The sequence below is a fragment of the Triturus cristatus genome, chromosome 8 (genome assembly GCF_964204655.1).
Source record: "Triturus cristatus chromosome 8, aTriCri1.1, whole genome shotgun sequence".
Classification (NCBI taxonomy): domain Eukaryota; kingdom Metazoa; phylum Chordata; class Amphibia; order Caudata; family Salamandridae; genus Triturus; species Triturus cristatus.
The window spans coordinates 613,612,298-613,638,300 of NC_140591.1; positions in this window are offsets into that span (position 1 = coordinate 613,612,298).

Genomic DNA, 26,003 nt, shown 5'->3' on the forward strand with positions numbered 1-26,003 from the left:
AGTAGTTGGATCCTTTAGGAAGGTACATTTTCCACTGGGATTCATTGTCCTGAATAAAGATTAGATAGGTGATATTATTGTACCTCCTTGAATTGATTTTGTCAAGTTTTCCGGAAGGGTTTTAGCACTTTTTGACACTTTTTTATGATTTGATGTTTGTTGTGTTGTTTGCTTCCCAACCTTCCCAGATCTCATTTTTCAGATGACGTTTTGGCTTTTAATGTTAATGGCACGGCAAACCCACAAGTCTCACTCCTTCCTAAAGGAAATATTTCCACGGGAATTGGTTTTATCATACTGACTGTTCCAGATGCCGATTTATCTGAATAAGCACATCTGAGTGAGTATTTGAGCTTCTCGCCAAGGACTTCCTACGGGCTTCCTGTAGGCTCCCTGGTTACGCTCGGCAATTGTTTGTTGTTTGCTCAAGTATAATTCACTTGAAACTCATTAAAGATGTGCCAAACAATTGCTTAAGCTTTCCCTACCTTTGAATTGATAGTTTATAGTGATGTTTGATTTTGCACACACAAATCTTGGTTGTGTCAATTTCAATTTACCTTCTTGCGGATCCCTCTGTTCATCTATGTTCATGTTTATTCCCTCTTAGATGGCGCCCTTTAGGGCTCTGAGAGTTCCTTGTCTTCCGATGCGTTAGTTCTATTTGTTGGTTGTGCTTGAATCATGGAGAATTGCAAATTGGTATTTGGTGCTGCTGCCGGTGCAGCTATTGGAGTGATGCTCGTGACTTCAAACTAGCTCAACTTTATCTCTCAAATTGCCACTAGGCCTTTTGTATTGCTTGTACACAGCAGTGACCTGTACTTTTTTAAACCAGGGTGTTTAGCTGATCCTAAACACACTCGCTCCACTCCACGCCCCCGCTTGCTGCAGCGTTTGTGGAGGGAGAAGAAGGTAGAGTCAGCATTGCTAGGAGTGCTGCATGTGGTAGGCAGTTTTCTCTGCAGTGCAAGCCACTCCAGCCTTTGCTGGCCTCTTCCGCACTGTCAGAGGAGACCCACGACTCTAGCCGCTCCTTGACAGAACCAGGGCCACTCTTTGCTGCCTTTCCTCGCTGCACCGACTGCACTGACACCAGCCCAACACCAGCCCTGGATGAAAAGCAGAGATGCAGGTGGGCTAGAGAGCAAACGAGTGGGGCGGAGCACGGGCGCAAGAACCAGAGAGCTGCAGGCTCAATCATGGCCCCTGACCCCCCAAAAGCCCGACTTCCACGTCACTGTCCCACGAACCTCTCCCCCGTGCATAGTCATTCTGTGCACAGCCTGAGTCAACACATTCTGTGGTTTATTAACTTGCTATTTTGGCACTTCAAAAAACCTTTTTCAAAGGGGTTTCCAACACTGCATGCAATACAATATTTTATACTGAATGAAAACTGCAAAATACGCAAATACTTTTTTAAATGTTACTCAACAACAAATATTCTTTTTGAACCACCCTTTTATTTACACTGTCTGCTTTTACATCATGAAATAATTTGTTTCAATAAAATTTGACAAGTTGCACACAGCAGAAAACAAACCTACGTGTCCACACACTCTGTAATAAAAGGTGCCCTTGTTTTTTTCTATGCATCACAAATATGTTTTAAAACTGATGTTCTTTTTCATTTTTATGTGTCCATGAAATGGGACTCTGGGGAATCTTCTTTCCATTAAGAAGCAGTCTTGCGAAATAGTATTTGACGATAAATGTTTAAAATGAAAGCATCTCCCTAGGAGGCAATGTAGTATTCAAAGTAGCAGACCTTATAAAGAGAAGTTGTTTGTTTGCTATTTTTATACACTCTGAAGGACACTGCAATATCTGCTGATGGGTTCAATATGAATTTACACAACTAATGAATAAAAACATTCATAGGACAACAAATTAGTCATTATTTCATCATCATCATCATCATCAACTTTATTAAGCATCATTTATGAAGAATAAAAGTACGTATATAACCATTAAAACATACATATTAAAAACCAAATTCCGTAAATCACATTTCTTTTTAAAAACAGTTAATGTACCATTCACATATAATCAGTTTATCCCACAACTAGATCTCCATCAAATCAATTTTTTTACCTAGTTTGTAAAAGACAAATAAATTATCACCTTAATGCAATTACAATTACAATCATGAAGACCCATCATTTAAATCCACTGTGACTTTGTACACACTAGATAGCCTATTCTAGAAGGTCCTTAAAACCTCATCAGGGTAAAATTAAAACTATAATTATCAAATCAGGTACCCTCATGACAAATTTGGTATAATCACCTTTATTTAAGAAAAGCCCAAAGAAATGTTGCTAATACATGACACACCAGTGGGTCATCAAGCTGCTTTATGAATAGTAGTGCTGCTGACACTGAGTGAAATTAAATATGCACAGAATAGGGACAATGGCTGTTTCCTTTGAGAGGAATAAAACGTACGAAAGAACAATATACGCAGATTTGACTGGGTGGGCACTCCATCACTAGGACAAGGGGTCAACTCACTCATAGAATAGGTATTGGCGGGGAAACCCAACATAAGCGGAATATGATGTAAACTAAAACCTTATCAGAATAAAACAATGCTGGGGATATAATCCAACAGTATTTTTTTTAAATGTTGCTCCCATCTATTAGCCACATCATTTGTTACAAATATTTCTTTAAGCTTAGCATTTGAAAAGCCGACACACATAGAAAGGGGGGAGTCAAATAAAACTTGTAAGCTCAGAGCTGTCAGAGTGGACTTTACATAGTTCAACCATGGTGTCTTATTGCGAGATCCAGTTTTAAACAATCCCTTAACACAGCTTGTTTAAATTCTATGGTCTGTCTCCTTCATAACAAGTGCCATAACAATGATGGTGTCAATGGAATTGTGTCACCAATATACGGTAAGTGTAACTCACTGTAGCAGATAGAACTTGCGCAGCTACAGGAAAATGAAAGATCTCTTTTACCAAAGGCGTCCTCCACCTGCTGCAGGGGTTTGATATCCACCATGCCCCACACTGCCGCCCTGTATGTGGCAATAGTCTTTGCATTGGCTGCTAAATGTTAAGGATTTAGGGGATAGGTTTGGACCCTAACTTCTTTGTGAAGTTAAACATTGCAGCAATGCTTCTTTCTAGGAGAATAGTTCGATTTCAAACCATATCTTTCCATAAAACTTCCCCTAAAATAGGATACCAGGATACATGAAGTTTTCTAACACCTCTACCCTTTGATGGGCTATATGGAATGTTGGAGAGCTCTTAGGTGCGTCCCTGCAGTTAGTACGCACACCTAGGTACAGCCTATCCATAAACCTGGTATACTGCTCTATGAGTCCCTGCAGTGCCAGCAGTCCTTGCTAATAGCAGTGCATCGCCTGTATAGAATCATTATTTCCCTATTTTCAAATTACCTTTACAATCAAAAGTTTTTTTATGCAGCAGACAAATGTTTCTTTATAGGTTGGGGTATTATTACTGTTTGGGCAACATGTTTACCTCTTTAGTACTTGTTTTATAGCTGGCTGCAGCAATCAGCAGCTGGAAGGTGACTAGAAAACGTTTGGAAAATGTTTGGCGCTACGTTGTACCACATGTGTCATGTTTATTTGGTAAAGTTTGATCCGTTGAGTTGGAAATATTGTATTTGTTGAAATCGTGTGTGAAGTGCCACAGGTGCACAGTCAGATATTTCCTGTCCAGATTCATGCATAACACATATTTCAGGCTTTGTGAAATGAGCATAAGCTATGCAAGTAAGAACTGTATCCAGGGCTAAGTCAAGCTTACTGTCACAAAAACAGATTCAAATCGCCTGCCTATGATGCCAGTTCTCGTAGCAGATAATATTTATAAGGAATAACATTCCCCATTATAAAATAATGAGAAATTCCTAATCCATCTAAAGCGTCTCTGACTGGGCATAAAACCCCAGCATCACTTGCAGCCTAGAAATAGTGTCAATACTGTGAAGCTTCTTAATGCAAGGCAAACTGCATGCTAAATGCTTTGCTTTTGGTTTGGTTGGATGTGGGCAATAAGTCCATCATTAATAGATCACATAGGGGTGCGTGGCTAGGTGCCCAAGAGAATGGCGGCGTCTCCGTGAGGCTCCTCTCTCGGTGCGGCAGAATCGCGCTTCCAGGACATGTAGCGAGAAGCTGCACACGGGAATGTCTACTGGAGGTTGTGGGCGCTAGCAGGGGACAGCGCTTGAAGATTTCTGCAGCGTTAGCACAGCATATTTTAGAGGTAAAGCGGTGCGCAACATATTCGCGGGTCGCGGCCGCAATTTTGATTTATGTGACACGCGCTTTTCTCTAACATCTGTGAGAGAGATTGACTCTTTCTTTGTGCCGCGAACACACCAGCTTCATTGGCAATTGGCTCTCCTGCTGCTCCTTTCCATGAATTGTACTGCCCCACATGAATTGTACTGCCCTGATATATCACATGGAGGCAATTAGTCTGGGACCGCCATTTTAAGTCAAGAGCATTTTCCTGTTTCCTTTTCGAAGTTTCTCCTACAGTTTACAATTGCTGGATGCCTCATACCTTTAAACCATGTACGTTCTTCATGTGCTTTCTTCTTCCTGCGCTATCCCTTGAATGCGGAATTGTCTATTTACATTATAATTCCCCTGCAGTGCATTAATGAGAATGGAGTGAACTACACAGAGGAACTTCGCTCATTGAACTTTATACAATTTTCAGAGCTACAGGAACTATACTAATCCTTGGCATTTCTAGGCAGTCAATGTTTCACACTAGTTGGTGTGCTGTCTTCTTCATCTAGTTTGTGCAACATTAAGCCAGTGACGTCTTTTTCAGATTGAAGTTACCTGCTTACTTCTTACTCTTGACAATAACCTTTGCTGAACTTTGTGTCATTATTCCAAAAGTACATGGGAAGAATTAAAGGTTCTCTTCATAATGCTCCTAAACTGCAACGCTCCTTCATTAAGAATTTGGTGCTCTTCTCAGAACTTTCCAAGCTGGAAGACAATGGATTACTCCCCACAGAGTCTCCTGACCAGATAACGGAACCTATACCAGCGCCACCAGGAAAGTCCAATGTGAAACGCCTCAAAAAGGATCGCCCTTCACCACCTAAACCGGCTTCTCCAGTCTCAATGGACTTATTACTACAAGAAATAAGAGCACTAAGAACTTTTGTGGAGGAACCAATTCTAAAATACAGACTCTTTCGGACAATTGGTCTCAGTTGGATATGAGACTCACAGCAGTAGAACAACATGTCTCCTCCTTTGATGATACCACCAAGACTGTCACCTTTCTACATTCTCAGGTCTCAGCTCTTCACAAGCAGGTCGAGGGCCTTGAAAATCGCAACAGAAGAAATAATCTACGTATTTATGGCTTGGTGGAAGGGGCAGAAGGCACAGATTCTCTTGTATTTTTCAAATCATTCCTCCCCAAGATTCTTCACTTACCAGAGGACACAGCATTAAACATACAACGCGCCCATAGGTTGGGCCGAATTTCAACTACCACTTCATCTTCACAACGACATAGAGGAGTCATCCTTTATTACCTAGAATACACAGACCTGCTCAAAGTACTGGATGCTGCCAAAGCTATTGAACGGATTTCCTGGTCTGGATCCATATTATTCTTCGCGCAGGATTACTCTAAGGCTACAGCGGCCAGATGCAAAGCTTTTCTCAACATGAGATCTGCCCTTCGTTCCATGGGAGCCAGATATGTTTTCTTCCACCCGTGTCTTTTTAAGGTTACCTACAATAACAACACCACAACATATGAAGACCCGGTTTGTTTGCAAAGTTTCATCAATGCGCATACCACAGTTCATATGGATTCCTCAGGACCTTCCTCTTCACACGTTACATGAATGATTTTGTACTACATATCTTCGCTGTATTCATCCCTTCGAAAGAGAATCTTAAAATGTTTGTCTTATATTTACGCTGATAACGTTTTCCTTATTAGCATTATAGTTTAGTGCTGTCTTTGGAATGTTTTTCGCTCATATTACTTGGACTTATACTTCCTGTTTTTTTGTCTTTTTCATGTTTTGTTTTTCTCTAAATTATTGTTAAGTATGCTTTTCTGCGCTTTACAGTTACATCCCAGTTAAGGCGTGATTCTTCCCCCGGTTGAGTCGATCTTTCCCTAGACGTTCGTCTGCTCCATGTGGTTCCACCTACCCCCGTCTTACGTTTCCTTTTGTCTAAGTATTGTTTCTTGTTTTGTAATGTTTCTTGTTTTTCGACATGTACTGTGTTCTTTAATCTTTTGTATACTTGGTGTCATCAGCAATCTTATTCTTTCTTTTATTCTTGATTCTTCTTCTGCCTTTAATGTTGCATACTTTAACCTCATTAATCTCTTGTTTTCTCACCTTTCAGCTACTATACTTTTCTCTCTTCTTATCACTCTGCTCAGCTCACTTTTCAGGCTTCAAACGCATATTTTCTTTATTTCTCTACCCTCAGCTTTTGTTTCCTTTACTTGCACCACTTTTTCATTCTTTCTTAGTTTATTGATTTGGATTCTTGTTTCATTCTCCAATTCTTCTCTTGGCTCTTGCTATGTAGTTCTTATATACCTTTCTATCTTGAGTTTGGACCTTTCGTCATTTTACTTTTTTCTCACATTTTATACTGTTCCTCGATTTAATTGCGCTCTCATTTTACAATTTTAGGTCAACTCGTTTCCATTATTCTATGTCATTAAAATTGATTACCTGGAACGTAATGGGTTTGAACTCTCCCATTAAAAGACAACGGGTCTTGACCCACTTAGCCAAATTAAATGCTGATATTGCTTTTCTGCAAGAAACTCACCTTTCAGCGGTTGAATCATTAAAGTTAAAGAAGGGTTGGGTGGGAGAGGTTTTTTTTTCTCCAGGAGACGGCAAACGTAATGAAGTAATGATACTCTGTCACAAATCCCTTTCGCTTTCACTCCTATCTCAAGAGTCGGACACTTATGGTAGATGGTTGAATGTTAGGTTGTCTTTAAAGGGTGTTCCAGTCTCTCTTCTAAATGTCTATGCTCCTACATGTGGAGAACCCTCCTTCTGGCCCACACTTGCCAAGCACATTTCTCGTTGCATAGAAGATAATTTTATTTTGGCTGGTGATTGCAATCAGGCTTTTGATCCATTTATTGACAGAAATTCTAAGATCTCCTTTATACCCAATAAGCCTCATAAATCTTTTGTTCATACCATTAACCAGCATAAGCTTCTCGATGCCTGGCGACTCTGGAATCCGACCACCAGAGAATTTACTTTTTCTTCCCCATCTCATCATTCCCAATCTAGGATTGATTATTTTTTTGTCTCCCACAACATCTCTCAAACTCTCACCCATGCAGAAATTGGACCTATTCTGTTATCAGATCACGCTCCAGTTTCAATTGGCCTTGACATCTTACCTAAAATCACTGGTCCCAGGAGGTGGCGTTTCAATAACACCCGTCTTTTAGACCCAAAATTCACTGCCTCGTTTACCACTTTCTTTGATGAATTTTACAGGATTAATCAAACTGAATCCATGCCCTTTTCTACCTTATGGGATGCATTCAAAGCCTCTGCAATTGATTTCATACTAACCTTTGTTGCAAAGAAACGAAAAAATGCTTGTAAACAGACTTTGGGTCTCTTTCAAGACATTAAGAGACTGGAGCACTCTTACTATACTTCACATTCACAAGATTGTTTAACAGCTCTTATTAATGCCAAATTGCAATTTAACAAAAAGTCCACGAAGGACGCTTCACTTTATTTGTTAAAATCTAGTGCTAAATTTTATGGTGGTAAAAACAAAGCTGGGAAAATCCTGCCTAATTATCTGAAAGTTAAACATAACAAACTGAACATTGAATCAATTTATAATGCAAAATTGGATTTAAAGTTTAAGGATGATGACATTTTAAATGAATTTTCTCTTTTTTACAAAACACTATATGCTTCTGAAACACAACCTACTGATCACTCCTTATTACGTTTTTTCTCTAACATTCAAAAACCTCAAAACGCTCTTTCAGATTTATTTTCCTTAGAATCAGAGTTAACGCAGCAGGAATTGTCAAAAGCCCTTCAATCTCTTAAACATGACAAAGCACCAGGACCTGACAGTTTCACGGCTGAATTTTACACACACTTTTCCAAACTCTTCTTGCCTAAATTGCATTCTCTAATTAATTCCTTCAGCATGTCAGGACACTCCTCTGGTTCTTTTTCAGATAACACTCCTCTGGTTCTTTTTCAGATGTTCATATCTGCCTCATTCCCAAAAAAGGTAAAGACTCTAAACATTGTAAGAACTACAGGCCTATTTCTTTGGTAAACATTGATTATAAGATCTTTTCTAAGGCATTAGCCATACGATTGGATTCTTCCTTACCTGACCTGTTAGGGATAGAACAATCCGGATTCGTCAAAGGTCGCTATATGACTGATAATACATGACTCCTGTTTAATGTTTTGTCAAAATCTTCACGGTTTAAGGACTACTTAGATGAAATAGCGTTATATGCTGAGAAGGCATTTGATAGAGTTGAGTGGACATACTTGTTTTACACCCTCAAATGGTTTGGCTTTGGTCCCAATTTTATATCTCTGATTTCTCTCCTTTATTCTAATCCTAGAGTGGCTGTTTGCGCTAATGGATTGATATCTCCATTTTTTTATTTAGGAAGAGGTGTGCGTCAAGGATGCCCTCTCTCCCCTTTTCTTTTTAACCTGGCTCTGGAACCGTTCAGCTCTAAGATGCGTCATAATCCAAATTTACATGGCTTCCAAACACTACACTCCCATATTAAACTCGCAGCATACGCAGATAATATCCTGCTATTCATGTCTCAACCAACTGATTCAATCCCTGCTTTTTTAGCAGAAGTACAAGCTTACTCTAGCATTTCTGGTTACAAATTAAATAATGATAAATGTGAGATTTTACCTTTAACAAAGTACACTTTTAAACCTGATTGTATTGCCTCTAATTTTACTTGGAGTCCCAACCATATTAAATATTTAGGCTTACATGTCTTATCTTCAATTTCTGACACGGCCTAGTTGTGCATGAATAAATGTATACAGAAGATCTCAGATCTAACTACTAAGTGGCACCCTTTCTATTTATCATGGTGGGGCCGTATAGACACTATAAAGATGATGTTATTGCCTATAATTATATATATTATTTCCAATATCCCAGTTCCCATTCCCCCAAAAAATTTTAGTTAGATTAATTATATTCTCTCTTCCTTCCTTTGGAATAATAAAAAATCCCGAATGTCTATATTTAGATTAATTCGTCCCAAAACTGAAGGTGGAGTCAACTTTCCTGATTTCCCGGCGTACCAAAAAGCATTCCTTCTACATAAAGCTTCTTTGTGGCTACGTGATCCTAAAGAAGATTGCCCCTTGTGGACTACAATTGAACGTCTTTTATTATCTCACTTTTCATTTGATGAATATCTTACCTTCTCACGTAAACCACAAGCCATATCTACTCCCATTATTAAATTGACCTCTAAGCTCCAATCGACTTTATTCCCTTTTCTTCATCACACCGTAAATTCCCTTCTTAACTCTACAATTTGGCATAGTAAAAACATACTTATTCGGAATAAACCATTTTACTGGAAATCTTGGCATCAGAGAGGTCTAATTTGGATTCACCAGCTTTTCTCACATTCAGATTTTTTATCTTTCTCCTCACCTAGTCATTCACTCAATCTCCCTGCTTCATTCATCCACAAATACCTTTTACTCAAAAAAGCTGTGATGGATACACACACCCAATTGACATCGGCACTTAATGTTTCCACTACTCCAGTTTCATCCTCCCAATTGCGAACCTTGTTAGTGCCTACATCCAAAGCTTCCACAATTTATAATTTTCTATGTGGCACTGACGGGGTTCGACAGAAATCTAAAATTGAAGAGGCTTGGGAACGTGACTTTGTATTATTTTGGCCAGTGTCTTTATGGAATAAATTATGGGCCAAGATTCGTAAGTCCTCCAGAGCTGCGAGTACAACGCAAACGTTGTTTTTTGTCTATAAAAGACTTTTGTTGTCACCGAGTGTTCTAAGCAAAAATTACAATACTGTGCCTGATATTTGTTGGACATGTTCTTCCCCGAAAGCTAATTTATTCCATATGTTATTTTCTTGTCCTACTGTGCATAATTTTTGGAAACAAGTCTGGTCTCAAATCACTTGTATTTTTGGCACTACATTTTCTCTTTCCTATACCCATATTTTTCTAGGAAGCCTATCATCATGCTGGGAGAGTGTCATGCTTAATGTTAAAATTGTTGATTTATTATTAGCAGTTGCCTTTCAGCAAATCACAGCAAATTGGAAAGATTCTTCTCAAATTTCTTACAAGGCATGGTGGTTTGCTGTCTGTCATAATCACAGGTTAGACACTTCCTTTGTCTACCCCATTCACATGTCGTCGAAAAGATTGGATTTATGGTCACCTATCACAACTTATTTAGATGCGTGTGCTCGTCGCTCTTTTCCATTACCTCCAACTCAACAAGAAGTTTCGAAACCCCCTTGAAAAACCCTTACTGTTCCTAAAATATTTGATTTTTCAATATTTTTGCATGATTGTTTCTGATGTTTTATTATCTTCAATTTTTATTCTCCAGCCTGATTCTTTACTTACAATGTAGCTTTCCTATTGTGTGATATGTATTTAATATGATGAACCTTGATTCTGTGACACCTTGATTTTGTTCACTAATAAAATCTTTTGAACTTAAAAATAGATCACATAGGGTTTTAGGTACACTTATTCAGACGGGTATTGTATTGTTTTAGTTGTATATGGCTTCCACAAGAAGCCTCTTTTATGGCCAATTGGATTGAAATTTGATTATTCCCTGCAGTGATGCCACAACAGTGGGTAACAAAAGTGGTTACCCACTCTTGTGACGTCACTTGGGTAACACCTCACTTCCCCTTTGTTCTGCTGCCTTACCCAGGACTTCTGCCTCCTCTAAGTCTCCACAGGCCAGAGGTAGGTGAGAGAATAAAGGCAGAGCTATGCCGATGCCAACTGTCAATGGGATTGCAGTGAGCGGGAATTTTGGCAGGGAGGGGATGTGAAGGCAGACAGAGTGTCATGGTGGGAGTAGATCAGGTAATTTTATTCAATATATGGATTGGGCAGGGTGGACAATTTTGAGAAGGTGCAGGTGTGGGTAGGAGGAAGCCAGGTATTTATTTATCAATTTGCAGGGAGAAAAAGAGGATTTTTTATTTAACATTTTGATCTAAGCTGGGGTGGGCATTTATCAGATGGTGGCTGATATGAGGTTTATAAAAGCCAGGTATTACTTTTTCAATTTTGGAGTAGGGGGTAGAGGACAAATGTGGAAGATGGTGGTAGTTGGCGGCAGGATGACATGTCTTTTCAAACATTTGATGTGCAAGTTCTCTTATGTACATATGGCTCCCAAAATTCCGCCTCTGCCAATGTGTACATATATATATATATATATGTATATATAAAAAACCATAGGTTTCACACATGTTATAGTTAGGAATTAGCATTTAAAAAACCTTGCAAATTCACTGAAAAAACCATAGGTTTCACACATGTTATAGTTAGCTGGACATTTCACTCGTAAAAAACCATTGAAATTCCCCCTCTATAGTTAGTTCAGCCAACTATAACTCACACGACCGCAATCCACTGCTGATGACGTCACATATTACATCACTGTATTTAATAAGATACTGTTAACAAGTCAGTTATACAATTAATTTAAAAAAAAAACATCCATTTAGACACTTATTTACCCATTTATTCTTCCATTGACCTTTAGATATACATATATAAAAAATATTTATTTTTCAGAAAGACACATATTCACTGGATGATGTCAACAGTGATGTCATCAGTGATGTCATTTGAGATGTCATCAGTGATGTCATGAGTGATGTCACTGACCATGTCATGAGTGATGTAATATGTGACGTCATCAGCAGTGGATTGCGCGAGTTATAGTTAGCTGAACTAACAGTAACGGGGGAATTTTAATGGTTTTTTACGAGTGAAATGTCCAGCTAACTATAACATGTGTGAAACCTATGGTTTTTTCAGTGAATTTGTAAGGTTTTTTAAATGCTGATTCCTAACTATAACGTGTGTGAAACCTATGGTTTTTTAAGTGAATTTGCAAGGTTTTTTAAATGCTAATTCCTAACTATAACGTGTGTGAAACCTTTGGTTTTTTAAGTGAATTTGCAAGGTTTTTTAAATGCGAATTTCTAACTATAACGTGTGTGAAACCTATGGTTTTTTTAGTGAATTTGTAAGGTTTTTTAAATGCTAATTTATGTATGTATTATTATATTATTTATATATTTATTTTACAATAAACTACCTATGTATATAGTTATAGATTGCCTGTATCCTGTAATATGGAATGGCTCAGCTCTTTTTTAATTTGGATACAGTTGAACAGCATAGTTAATATATTCTATAAACTTATAAACAGTTTAAAATGTTTTTTTTTTCTTAAGGGTTTTTCACCATGCGCGCACCCCGCGATTTAAAAAAAATAAATGTTTTTTTCACCCTTCGGGGTCCTTCAGGGACCCCCTGACAAAGGCTCGGGGGTCAGGAACTCTCTACCCTGCCCCCTTTTCACGTTCTCCACCTTTCTTTTTCACTGCGACACACAAAATGGCGTCTGACACTTCCTGATTTCGACCGATTCGAATGTTGACTGACATCTAACCACCAATCAGAATTACGCTGGCGCACATTTGGTGCGCGCACGGTGCGCGCATATAGATATTTATGTACTTTTAACTGCAATTTTCTCAGGAACTACTGAACAGATTGACACCATATATGCAAAAGGCACATGCCTGACCTAAGGACTACCTCTTTGCCAAATTTCAAGTAATTCTGTTCAGCCGTTCGGGCTGTACCTTCGACTAAAGGTCCTATGGGAAAATGCATGGGGAAAATGCGTTTTGGGACCCCCCTTTTTTCTCAGCCCCCGCTTGACGAATCACCCCGAGACTTTCAGGGTAGAAGCTGAGCGGAGCGCCCCATTCGTTTAGAAAATTTCGCAAGGATTCGTCAACCGGCGCCAAAGTTATTCAAAATAGAATTTTCAGATTTCCTATGGGAACTCGGTCCTAACTATAACTATCTACTGGCGACCGCCAATAGATAATATTCCAACCACTCCCGACTCCGACACAGGGGTAAGCTTCACCATCCAGCTCTTGTTTATTTAATCCGCTTGACGCGTTTCGGCACACCTGCCTTTCTCACAATATATATATATTTTTTTTTCACTGAAAAAAACATAGGTTTCAGGGGTGTTATAGTTAGCTGGACATTTCACTCATACAAAACCTTGGAAGTTCCTCCGTTATAGTTAGTTCTGCTAACTATAACTTGCACGTCCGCAATGCAATGCTGATGATGTCACATATTACATCATTCATGACATGGTCAGTGACATCACTGATGACATCACTGATGACATCATCCATGTGACAATCTGATACACCTCATCACACACTAGTATAACCTTTGATCACTCACTCTAAAATACAGAGTACAATTTTTGAAACCATTGACACACCAATACCAGTTTCTACATACCCACTCACTGATTCATAGGTCCACACAGACAACTACTCACTCTATTGAATGCACTCATATACCAATATCAACATTGACACTCCAGCACTCATCCTAGTCAGTTATGCAGTCATTCTACTCACTCATGTAAACAATCAATCACACTTACATTTACTCACCTACACACTTATACTATCTCAAACTCATTTACTGATACAGATAGTAACTCATACTTAGTGTTTTATAAAATCACTATTAGAAGTATATACTCATCCATAGAGTCACTCACACAATCACTGACTCTTACGTATATTTATTTATATACAACAACAGTCACATACATTGCCTTTTATTTTTCTACTCTGTTGGAGATGTACCACTGAAAGATATATTCGATCATCCACACACCCATAAACACACTCACTCACCCAAACAACTGTTTCCACATGCACTCTAAAACTCATGCACCAGGTCAATCAACCACTCACACATCTTTGCACAAAGTCACACACCCCCCACCCAACCACACACACATTCAGTCTCCCATACAAAATACTCAGCCAACTAATCAATAACTAATATAGACACTCATGTAGCTAGTGACCAATTGATGCAGCAGGTTACACAACAGCAGACAGAGTGATACAGACATTCACACAGTTTAGTCACTAACCCATGTATTTAGTGAGACACTTTTAATTACTCACTTAAACAGTCAATCACACAGCTACTAAATCCTCCATCCAGACACTTATATATCCACTCATTCTTCAATGCAGATTGCTATATATATAATACATATTTAAATATCAAACAAAACAACATTCACTGGATGATGTCATCAGTGATGTCATTTGAGATGTCATCAGTGATGTCATCAGTGATGTCGCTGACCATGTCATGAATGATGTAATATGTGACATCATCAGCAGTGCATTGCGGGCGTGCGAGTTATAGTTAGCAGAACTAACTATAACGGAGGAATTTCAATGGTTTTGTACGAGTGAAATGTCCAGCTAACTATAACACCCCTGAAACCTATGGTTTTTTCAGTGAATTTCTAAGGTTTTTTAAATGCAAATTCCTAACTATAACATGTCTGAAACCTATGTTTTTTTTAGTGAATTTCTAAGGTTTTTTTAAATGCTAATTCCAAACTATAACATGTCTGAAACTGATGTTTTTTCTGTGAATTTCAAAGGTTTTTTTAAATGCTAATTTTTTTTATTATAAAAGTTGTTATACCTATGTTTTTTGTACACAATTTGAAGATTTTTTTAAACTGTTAATTTGTTAATATATTATTTATTAAACAATATTATATACTTTTCTGAAAATTGTTTACATTTTTTTAAAATTAAAAATGAAAATATACTATAATTTTTATTTTAAATTTTTAAATTTTAATATATTTATATTATTTTTGGAATTGCGCACCCTATGTGTACCTAGCACGATGGGTGTGCGTATTACAGCCGCCATATTGGAAAAGTTGTGAAGGATCCGCGTATGGTGTGCGACGGGTGCAAAGGCCAGAGTCGGTGGTATGGAAATTCTTCAGTTTTCCAGAAGGGCAGAAGAAAGTAAATGCCACTAAGGTCACCTGCCGGATTTGTCAGCAAATCTTATCAAGAGGTAGTGCCTAAAATAAATATTCTTGTGGTACTGCTTCCATGTACAAACACCTAAAGACAATACATCCGGTAAATCTGGCTTGGGAGGATTGTAGAAGAGCAAAAAGGAACCCTCCACCTGCAGTACCTAGTACTTCTGGAGCATCAACAGCTTCATCACCACCCGACATACGCCCTGAATTTGCTTTACTTAAAAAGGCACTGCGTGAAGTGCAACAAACTTATTACTTTTGGGGAGCAGTCTGTCGAAGCAGTTTGTGCTGCGCAACAGAACCATAGTTGCTAGCTTTTTTGTTTGCTTTGTTTTTGTGGAATCCCACATAAATCCTGAAGTTTCCTGTTTGTTTTCATTCTTTTTTTTATTTTATTTTTTGAAAAAACACCCCAAAAATTACAAAATTGTTCAGGAAAATACAAACAAATTATAAAAGAAAAAAAGAAGAAAAAAAAAGTTATTTTCAGAACTAACTTCTCTGGTTAAAAAAAGAACTATATTTGTATGATAATGTGTGAAAGTTTGGTTGAATGTATGTGTAGAGCATAATTGACTGAAAGAATGTATTAGTGGTGTATGGTGAATGTATAAGTGCAGAACTATAAGGAAGTGCTGCAGCGTGACAGTGTAAGCTCTTTAGCTGCACTGTGCTGTGGTACTTCCGAAGCACAGGAATGCGACATATGTACATAAATATTTTGCAACTCTATGCTTCCCTCTGCACTGCTGCACAAACTGCAGACATACAGCAAGACAGGCATCCTTGCACCATGGTGCAAGCATGTCTGTGTCATGGGGAGACAGTTTTTGTGCAGGAAGGGACACCTTCCTTCACAAAAACAATCAGTAAAGGCATTTTCCACTTTCAATGTATGCTGTGTAATGTAGCATACATTGAAAGAGAAAAAATGAGGAGATATGAAAACAAGTCTCCTTGTTGTGCCTTGCTACACCAACTAGAGGAAGGTGCAGCATTCACACACATCTCCAGATTTATGATTTATGATAAATCTGGAGATGCGTCTTGTTCTATGAGTGTTGCATGGGAACATCCACAGCAACACCTATGAAACGCCCTTTCAATGCAAAGTGCTGTGTATGAAGAGGTCATATTTACAAGGAGAATAAAAGCTACGCAGGGTGCCTTTTGCTCTCCTTGTAAATATGAAGGAGTGTCTGGTGCCATCAGTATGTTACAAAAAGTGACGTATTGTTGGTACAGGGTGCTTCTAAATCTGCGCCATGAGTGCTTAGGTATTGGCAGACTGATAGAATAAGAACATATTGCTGGTTGGTTGATTGAAGAATTGCATGAGTGACAAGAGGTAAGCACAGAGACATCTGTCCAATAGGTACAATAGGAAATGTTATGAACCAATCAAATCTTTTTTTTTCAAGTCACATGGGATCCTATGACAGAGGGATTCCAACACTACATAGGTATTAACTGGGTATTTTGAAGAGTGTATTAATACGTTGTAGCTTGTTGCAGGTCTGCATGCATAGTATAAAAAGAAGTTCACTCGTACTAGGGTTAGTGGCTAGGCCAAACCTTAAGTATATAAGAAATAACTAGAATAATTTCAGTACTGCAAAGAGAGTGCAAGATACATTTCTAAATGGTTAGGTTTTGGCAAAGTGATAGGATACATACATAGTGCTGAGTAAATGGAAAAGTGCTTAGGACAGACAGAAGGTTTACTAGACTGATTAGTTACTAACTGAGTATTTAAATGAGTGTATCAATTCTATGTAAGTGATTAGAAGTCTGCATACATACTGCACAGAATATTGCAGCTGTACAAGTTTTTTTGTTTAAGGCATTGTTTTGATACTTGACTAGTTAATAAAATAATGTAACTGTTCTAAAGAGAATACATGTTTCCAGTAAGCATAACTGTGCTACGTTGCAGAGTGGTGGACTAGGCCGTGCCCCTTTTTAAATCTCTCTGCAACACAGCTCTGTGGCACTTACTGGACATACCTAGTTGGCTAGTTGGACTCTAGGGACCCTCAGGCCTCAAGGTGACTTAATCTCCCAACATAAAAAGGCTATAGGGCGTGTTTACACAGTTGTGAAGGGAGGGGATGGGGCCTGATGTGACATGTGCAAACACATCCCATCACATGTTTTAAGTTTAGGAATTTAGTCTCCTTTAATTCTAAAGGTCCCTGAGTTCTACTTGTCCATCATGTACCTCTAGTAAACACCACAGAGCTACGTTGCAGAGAGGTGGTCCGAGGCCATGGCCCATTTTACAGCTCTTTGCAATGCAACTCTGTGGCACTTACTGGACATACCTGGTGGGTTAGTTGGCCCCAGGGACCCTCAGGATTGAAGGGGACTTTATTCCCTAACTTAAAACGCCCACAGAGTGTGTTTGCACACATGTCACCTCAGTCCCCCCCCTTTCTTCACCAGAGTGCAAATGCAGCCCATTGAGTGTTTTAATAGTTAGTTGTAATCCTTCTGTTTAATTTCACTGTTGTAAAGAAAATACATGCTGAATTTATAAGTGCTTAGGTTTTGGCAGACTGATAGCATACATAGATAGTGCTGGTTGGGTAATTGAAGAAATGCATGGGATAGACACAAGGATTCCTATATTGCATAGGTACTACTTGACATAGTAGTTAGTTAGAGGTTATGTGTCAGCAAAGAGATTCTGTGAATTCTACAAATGCATAAGCAGTGACTGGGTTCTAATGCTACTAATAGTTGACAACAGGATCGGTTTTTAAGCATTTATGTGTCAGCAAAGAGATGAAGTAACCACATGCTTCTGTCACAATGGATGCACAAGTGGGCACAGACTCACAGTGTGATTCTAGACAAGCAAGTCTATTCCTTGGACTTTAGCAGCAGAGCCTCAGTAGTCTGATTAAAAACAAAGCCACCATATACAACACCTCACAAATTAATAACTCACCTTTCAGATTGATTTGTAGATTATGAAGTATCTGAATCACACAGCAGATTTTCTTATGCACACAATGTCTGTAGTGCATTGCTCTTAGAAAAACTGAAACATGGCAAACTTTCCCTCTCATTCTGCACACATATACATGTAAATATCAAATCACATTGCTTCCCACATTAATTTAAAAGCTAACACACATTTCTATTGGTTACACATTTCAACCCTTTCCAATTGACATAACTTTCAACCCTACCCCCATTCTGCTTAATGCCTGTTACCATAGTAACAGTTCATGGACCACTCAACTGAACACACAGGTCACAAGTTCAGCACACAATGTTGCAAATTCAAACAGCAGGTGTGGTTGACTTTTCGAAATATCAACTTATCTTATCTAATGTACCTTTCAAAAACGTTTTACTAACCAATAAGAAACATGCTTTTAAAACCAGAAACATGCACCCTATTTTTCAGTGTATAATGTTCTCAAACAGCCTATCATTTCTCTTATTTTTTTAAAACTGCATCTTGTCCACCATTTTAGAAAGATCTTATTATACAAACTGCCTACTTCACATACAGACATCTTCTGAGTGCATCCAGACTTCCCTTCAAGATGCTTAGAGTGTGGATTGTGGGATACAGCTATATTTTCTGGTCCAAAAGGTATGCGGAAAACAGAGGTATTGTCAAATACCTAGGTTTGCCAAATGTAGACATTAAATGGATTGGACAGAGAGGATTAAAGTGGCACCAATTAATGCCATTGGTTAAATCTTTTTTACATCACCAACAATGGCAATGACCTAGGCACATTGACTGGGGTAGGTCTGGAAACGTTAATGAAGGACACCTTTGCAGAATTGATGTTACTTTTCCCCCAAACTGCCTTTGTCTATTCTAACACATGCCAAAGACAGAAATGGAACTGGTCAAATCATTTTTGTCCACAGATTGAGAAAGCTTGGAAACATGTCAATAAAGCTGTTTCTGCTTATCTCAGAGATTATAGGATGGGGTCCATTTACAACAACAGTCTGCATTTTAATATGGACCTAATCTGCAGGGTTCGCGGATCCTCCGCGGCCATAGATATCGAAACTTTTTTGATTTTGATTTTCTCAGCAACTACTGAACGAATTTACACCATTTAACAAAAAGGGATCTTTCAGAACCAAGGGCTACCTTTTTGCCAAATTTGATGTAATTCCGTTCAGCAGTTCGGGCTGTAGCCGTGTCTAAAGTTTCCTATGGAAAATTGCATGGGGAAAACACATCTTGGGAACCCCTTTTTTCACAGCCCCCGCTTGCCGAATCGGGCCGAAACTTTCAAGATAGGAGCAGACCGGAGCGCCCCACGAGTTTTAAAAATTTCGCGAAGATTCGTCGACTGACGCCAAAGTTATTGGGAATAGAATGTTGCGAATTTCCTCTGGTAAATAGGTCCTAACTATAACTACCTACTGGCGACCGCCAGTAGGTAATATATTTTATATCTATATTTAATGTCATTCAGAACCCGTCAATGAAAAATATCCCCATTATTGACAGCTACACAAGTATGATTCTGTATGATCCCCACTCCAATTTCTGAGTCATTTAATGCCCTGGGTTTACTGTGGCAATTCATTATCCTTTTACCCAATGTGCATCATTTGAAATATAACTGGTGATTTGAACTAATGAAAACTATATATTGATATACAGTGTCTATTTATCTCATTGTTTATCTCTGTTAACATAGATGTCTATAACTTTATCTGTCTTCTCTTTTTTGGTTACTGTTAGACCAAGCATCATTGGCATGGTCTTCCTCTAACCTTTTTTCCTTTACCAACCCTGTTTTTGGCTTTAGGAGTCTGCACTCTTTACCACTGCTAACTAGTGCTAAAGTTATTGTCCTCTCTCCTTAAAACATGGTAGAAATGGCTTGTACTCAATTGGCATGTTTAATACACTTATAAGTCCCTAGAAAAGTGGCACCGCCTCTGCCCAGGGCCTGTAAATTAAATGCTTCTACTGGGTCTAAAGCACTGATTGTGCCACCCACTTAAGTAGCCCTTTAAAAATGTCTCCAGCCTAGCATTACAGCCTGTGTGTGCAGGTTTAAATTGCCATATTAACCTGGCTATACACACCTTTTACCAGGCCCACATCTTCCTTTTTAATACATATATGTCACCCCTAGGGCAGGCCTCAGAAAGCAGAAGGCAGGGTGCAGTGTATTTAAAAAGTAGCCCATATACTTTCAAGTTTTATATGTCCTGGTATGGAAAAACGCTTACATGTATTGTTCACTACCGCAAGGCCTCCCTCTCCCATAGGATAACATTGGAGTTACCTTATTACATTTAATAAGTGCCAATTTCCAAATGGGAGCAGGAAACTAGCTCATGTTTGGTGTCTTTAGAATTGTAATTAAAAATCCTTTCTGATGGTGATGTCGAATTTTAAATGATAACTTTTAAGAAGTCACTTTTAGAAGTTTGGTTGGTGTTTTCCTGCCTTAGCCATTTAGTCCCTGCAGTCTGTCTCTGAGTCACATAACTGGATGTAGCTGACAGTTGGGTTTTGTGTATTCCTCCTAGACAGCAACACACAACAGCAAGCTTAGGTGTGCCTGGATGGGCATCACTGGCAGGATGGGAGTGTGGAGCTGGGCACAGCCCTATTTACACTGCAATAGGCGGTGTTGTGCTGCCACACAAAGGGCTGAAAACCCTCTGTTGTTAGTCTGGAGGCAGGGAAGGCAGGAAGCCTAGGTACTTCAAAGGGAAACCTCTAGAAGCTTCTCCCAGTTCAAAGGAAGGTCTGGGTATTAATATTGGTCCTCTGATACCAACTTTTCAATATACTTCTGGACCTGTGGACTCTGCCAGGAAGAAGGACTGCTGTGCTACCGAAAGGTCTGCCAATCTGCTGGACTGCTGCTCTAAAGGACTGTTTCCCAGCTGTGCTGACCTGCTGCCTGCTGCTCTCTTGACTGGGTAAGAAGAACTGGACCTGCAACTCTGAACCCATGACCCCAGAGTAACTCCAAGAGCTAGATGGCTGGTCTACTGATCTGAAACTTCAGAGAAATAATAGGCTTGCAACAACCTTGAACTCAGCACCTGGACTCTGCCATCTGTGAGTCCTAAGGTGCCACCCCAGTCCTGGACCCTTTGAAGTGCTAGGGCACACTGCTCACCTGAACTGACACAAAGTGACGCAAAGTCCCATGAAGGCTCATGGCACAGCTCCATCAGAACTGATGACATAAAGTCTCACAAAGAAATACTGCGCAGATCTTGCACCAGCGTTTAAGATAGAGTGTTCAGCAGACCTAAGTGGCTCCATTGTGGTTGACCTTAACTTGTGACTTTGTCTAGGTCTGGCGGGACCAGATAACCACTGTTGGTGCTTTGTGGCGCTATTTTCACTGAAAGCTTTAAACTTGCATATCTCTGGTTGTATTGATTGGGTTTTCGCCATGTTGGTCTTGATTTATTTATTACATTTGACTCTATGTTTCTAAATTGGTGTGGAAGCTTCCTTGTTTTCTGTTTTTACTTTATTACTGTTTGAAGTACTGCATAAATACTTTACACACTGCCTCTAAGTTGAGCCTGACTGCTCTGTGCCAAGCTATCAGTGGGTAGCGCCCAGGTTAATTTGGGGTTTGCTTGTGCCTCGCCCTGACAAGGATTGTGGTTGCTGCTTGAGTAGGATTTGCCCCCTCTCAACCAGTAACCCAGATTCTCATGTATATACCTTAGTTTTTTGCTTTGCAGCTAATGAAATGATCTGAAACCTGATTTATCTCTGCTGTGTTTCTGACCCTACTGTTTCCTTTCTCTCTAGAATATGCATGTCTAACACTTCTGTTCAAATGTAAACACATTTCATCTACTTGACTGATGTGTTGTGTCTAAACTGTTGATAGGATGGTTATGACCATATTTTTCAACTCCAGCCATTGTGCTCACAGCCAATAATTGGTGGTATATGCAAATAGATAAACATCTGTGCTCCTTGCTCTTTTTCACTCCAGCTATTGAGGTGGTATCACCAGAATCAATCCCTGCCATTAGCCCTCCCATCCCTAATATCACTTTCTCAAATTTTACATTGCATCCAGGGCACTTTATTACAATATTATTTCTCCCTCAAACCTCTCTAACAATGCAACTGACATTGTAATGTCATTATATGCATTATACCATCCTCAAGACAAACACTGGACATATGTTATCAGATCAGTTTCATTATGAGTCCATGGGTATTGTAAAAAAAAGATCTATTATTCTTCATGCATGACTCAAGTGCTTGGAATGACTCCTTAAGTGTCGCATTCTCCCCCTTCCAACTAGGAAAAGTCCTGTAATGTTCATTATCGCTGACTCAGTGGTCTCAAACTTTCTTAATAACTAGAAATTTGTGGTCCAGTCCAATGATGAAGACCTGTTTCAATTTAAACCCCTTTGACTTACAAAAAATAAATGCTAACCGGCCAAACACCTCTTTACCTATAAAATTTGCATTATGCCTTCATCAGTTGCGTCAAACACTTATATAGTCACCGGTCCATGGCACTGTGGCTAAAGAGTTGAAAGCAAATCAATGTCAGACCCCAGGCACCTCAGCTAGCCAACTCAGCTTTCTTTGAAAACCTTAAATATTACAGTTATACTCATCACAGACCATGCCAGCTGCTACACCCCAGAACTCAAGACCACCAAGCGCAACTGCCACCAACTGGAGAAACGATGGCGTGTCAACATGAACTCCGCTGACCGAGCACTTGAAAAAACAGACCTCAGCAACTATCACCGGCACATCAAAGAAGTCCACAAAGCAGCCATCACTACCTGTATTGACTCCACAGCCAACCACACAAAGGAACTTCTCAAATACTTAAAGAATTCTCCAACCCGACAGCAATAGAGAACACCATCCACCCCTCCCAAGAACTCTGCGATACCCTCTCAAACTACTTCTGTAGCAAGATCACCAACATCTACAACAACTTCAACCTCCAACACACCACCCTAAGCCCCACTGACCTCAACCAGGCAGTGAACAACTGCCAAACATTACCACCTGGTCTCTGCTCTCTGCCCTGACCACCTCAGCCATCATGTCTTCCATCCAATCCGGGGCACCCACCAAACCCTTCCCTCACTACCTCTACAACCTCACAATAAGCCTAATCAGCATGCAACTCACCAGCATCCTCAACATGTCCATCTCCACAGTAACCTTACTGGACAGATGGAAACACGCAGGCGTTAGACCCCTTCTAAATAAATCCTCAGTTGACCCCAGTGATCCAAAAAATTATCGGCCTATTTTTCTGATCCCCTACCCAGCCTAAGTACTCGAGAAAGCCATCAACTAGCAGCTCACTGAATTCCTGGAACAAAACCACCTACTGGATGCCTCACAATCAGGATTCCATGCCAACCACAGCACTGAGACCGCACTGATCGCTGCCACAGGTGACATCCAAAGCGATACCAAAGGGGATGATGGACGGAGCATTTGAGCAAATCAAACACTCACCCCCAGTCAACTGATCTGGGTTTAATCCATCATCATTCTTTAGCTCACTCCACCACCCCAGTTCAGACACGGCCATGTGCAAATCAGTCTGACACTGTGCCTCACAGGAACAGTGCAGCCCAAACTGCCAAGCCATGGCGACATCCAAACACTCCTTGAACATGGAGAAACTGTGGCCCTGATAGTCCTCAACCTCTCAGCGGCAATTGACACCATCTGCCACAACACCCTCATCAACAGACTCCACAACATAAGCATAAGGCAAGATGCCCTCAAGTGGATCGCTTACTTCCTCACAGGACACATACAGTGCATCTGACTGCCTCCCTTCTTCTCCGCACCCAAAGACATCATATGCGGTGTACAACAAAGATCATCCCTCAGCCCCACCCAGTTCAGCATCTATATGACACCCTCGTAGACGTTGTCAGATCCCATGACTCAACATAATCTCCTACACAGATGAAACCTGAACTGATACTCTCACTTCCCGACGACCCCTCCAATGCCAAATCCAACTTCCATGACGACAGTACCAATGTAGGGAAATGGATGAGAGATAACTGCCCCCAACTCACCTCCGACAAAACTGAAGTACTGATCCTTGGGAAGAACGCTTCTCATAGGACAAAACTTGGTAGCCTGCAGAACTCAGACCTAGACCTAGAGCGACTGATCATGCACGGACCTTCAGCATCATCTTCAACAGCCAACAGCCAGCAGACCATGAAACAACAAGTCAATGCAGTCACCTCCTCCTGTTCCGCACACTTCGCAGGCTCTGCAGAATCTTTAGCTGGATCCCACCCAACACCAGAAAGACTTTCACTCAGACCCTCGTCACCAGCTGCCTCGACTACAATAATGCCCTCTACGCTGGCATCTCCACCCAGCTCTTCAGAAGACTACAGGCCATCCAGAACGCTATAGCCAGACACATGCTGGACCTCCCCAAATGAACCCACATCCCTTCCACCTGCGAGATCTCCACTGGCTCCACATCTAGAAGAGATGCCAGTTCAAGATCCTCTCACACACCTACAAAGTCTTCCACAACCTAGGACCTGCCTGTATCAACCATCGACCCAACTTCCACCAACTTTCCAGATATCTGCGCTACTCTTCACTGGCCCTCGCACACACCCTCCTCATCCGTCCCAGCCGTACCAATGGCCGATCCTTCTCCTACATCGCTGCCAAGACCTGGAATGACTTTCTACTCCAGCTCTGCAGAACCCCCTTGCGGGCAGACTTCAGAAAGAGACTCAAGACCTGGCTCTGCTATGGAGACAGAGCTCCCAGATACCCCTAGGGGTGAAAGTGTTGCGCTTAACAAATGATGCTTGAGTGATTGCTTGAAAAGCCATCTTCTTGAGAAGTATCATCACCTAATCACAATTTGGGTTTTGCCATCAGTCGTTTCTACATTGCTGAAGAATCAAACAAACAAATCAGTAAACCAGGATGTATCCAGGGCTATTGTCAAAGTTAAATTCCACCAGTGGCTAATTTATACATCTAGCTTTACTCTTAAACTTTTGAATAACTTTACTACTTTGGATTCACAAAATCTAACTGCAAAGTTACTCAAAAGAATAGACTTTCATGTCACAGGTGAAGTTACATTTATAAGTGTAAGTAATAGCTAAAACAACACAGTAGGAAATGCATCACCAAAAACTGCAACACCCTCCTATTGAAAATAATGGAGGCAAGGACTTTCATGTAAACCCCAAAGGAATTAATGTTAAATTAAATTAAAATAATACAAATACTAACAAATATAAATAAATATAATTTGCTGTTACATAAGTATAACATATTTTAATATCCATTTTACATTTTAAAATTAATGTAACAATACATATTTTAAAAATATGATCAATTTATTTTTTATTAGTTCTATACATCATTTTTAATAATTATCAATACATTTAATTTAAACTTGAGAAAAATAATTTTAATTTACTATATTTTAAATAATTCAATTTTAATTCACAATTAATATTGCTGAATCGATTTTTTATTTAGTTCTACTTTTAAAATAAATACGTAAACTTCATTTACAATAATATTTAACTTATCAATGGGGAGAAGATGTAGCCTTACGGCTAGAGCGGTCCACCTCAAAGCTAGGGAACCGGGTTCGAGTCTTGGCAACGACGCTCCACATCGTGTGATTCTGAGCAAATCACTTAATTTCCCCGTGCCTAGCAAAAATTAATGTGTACATCTGTAATGAAACAGTTGCTCATGTGAAGAGCTCTGATACCTGATATCTTCGGG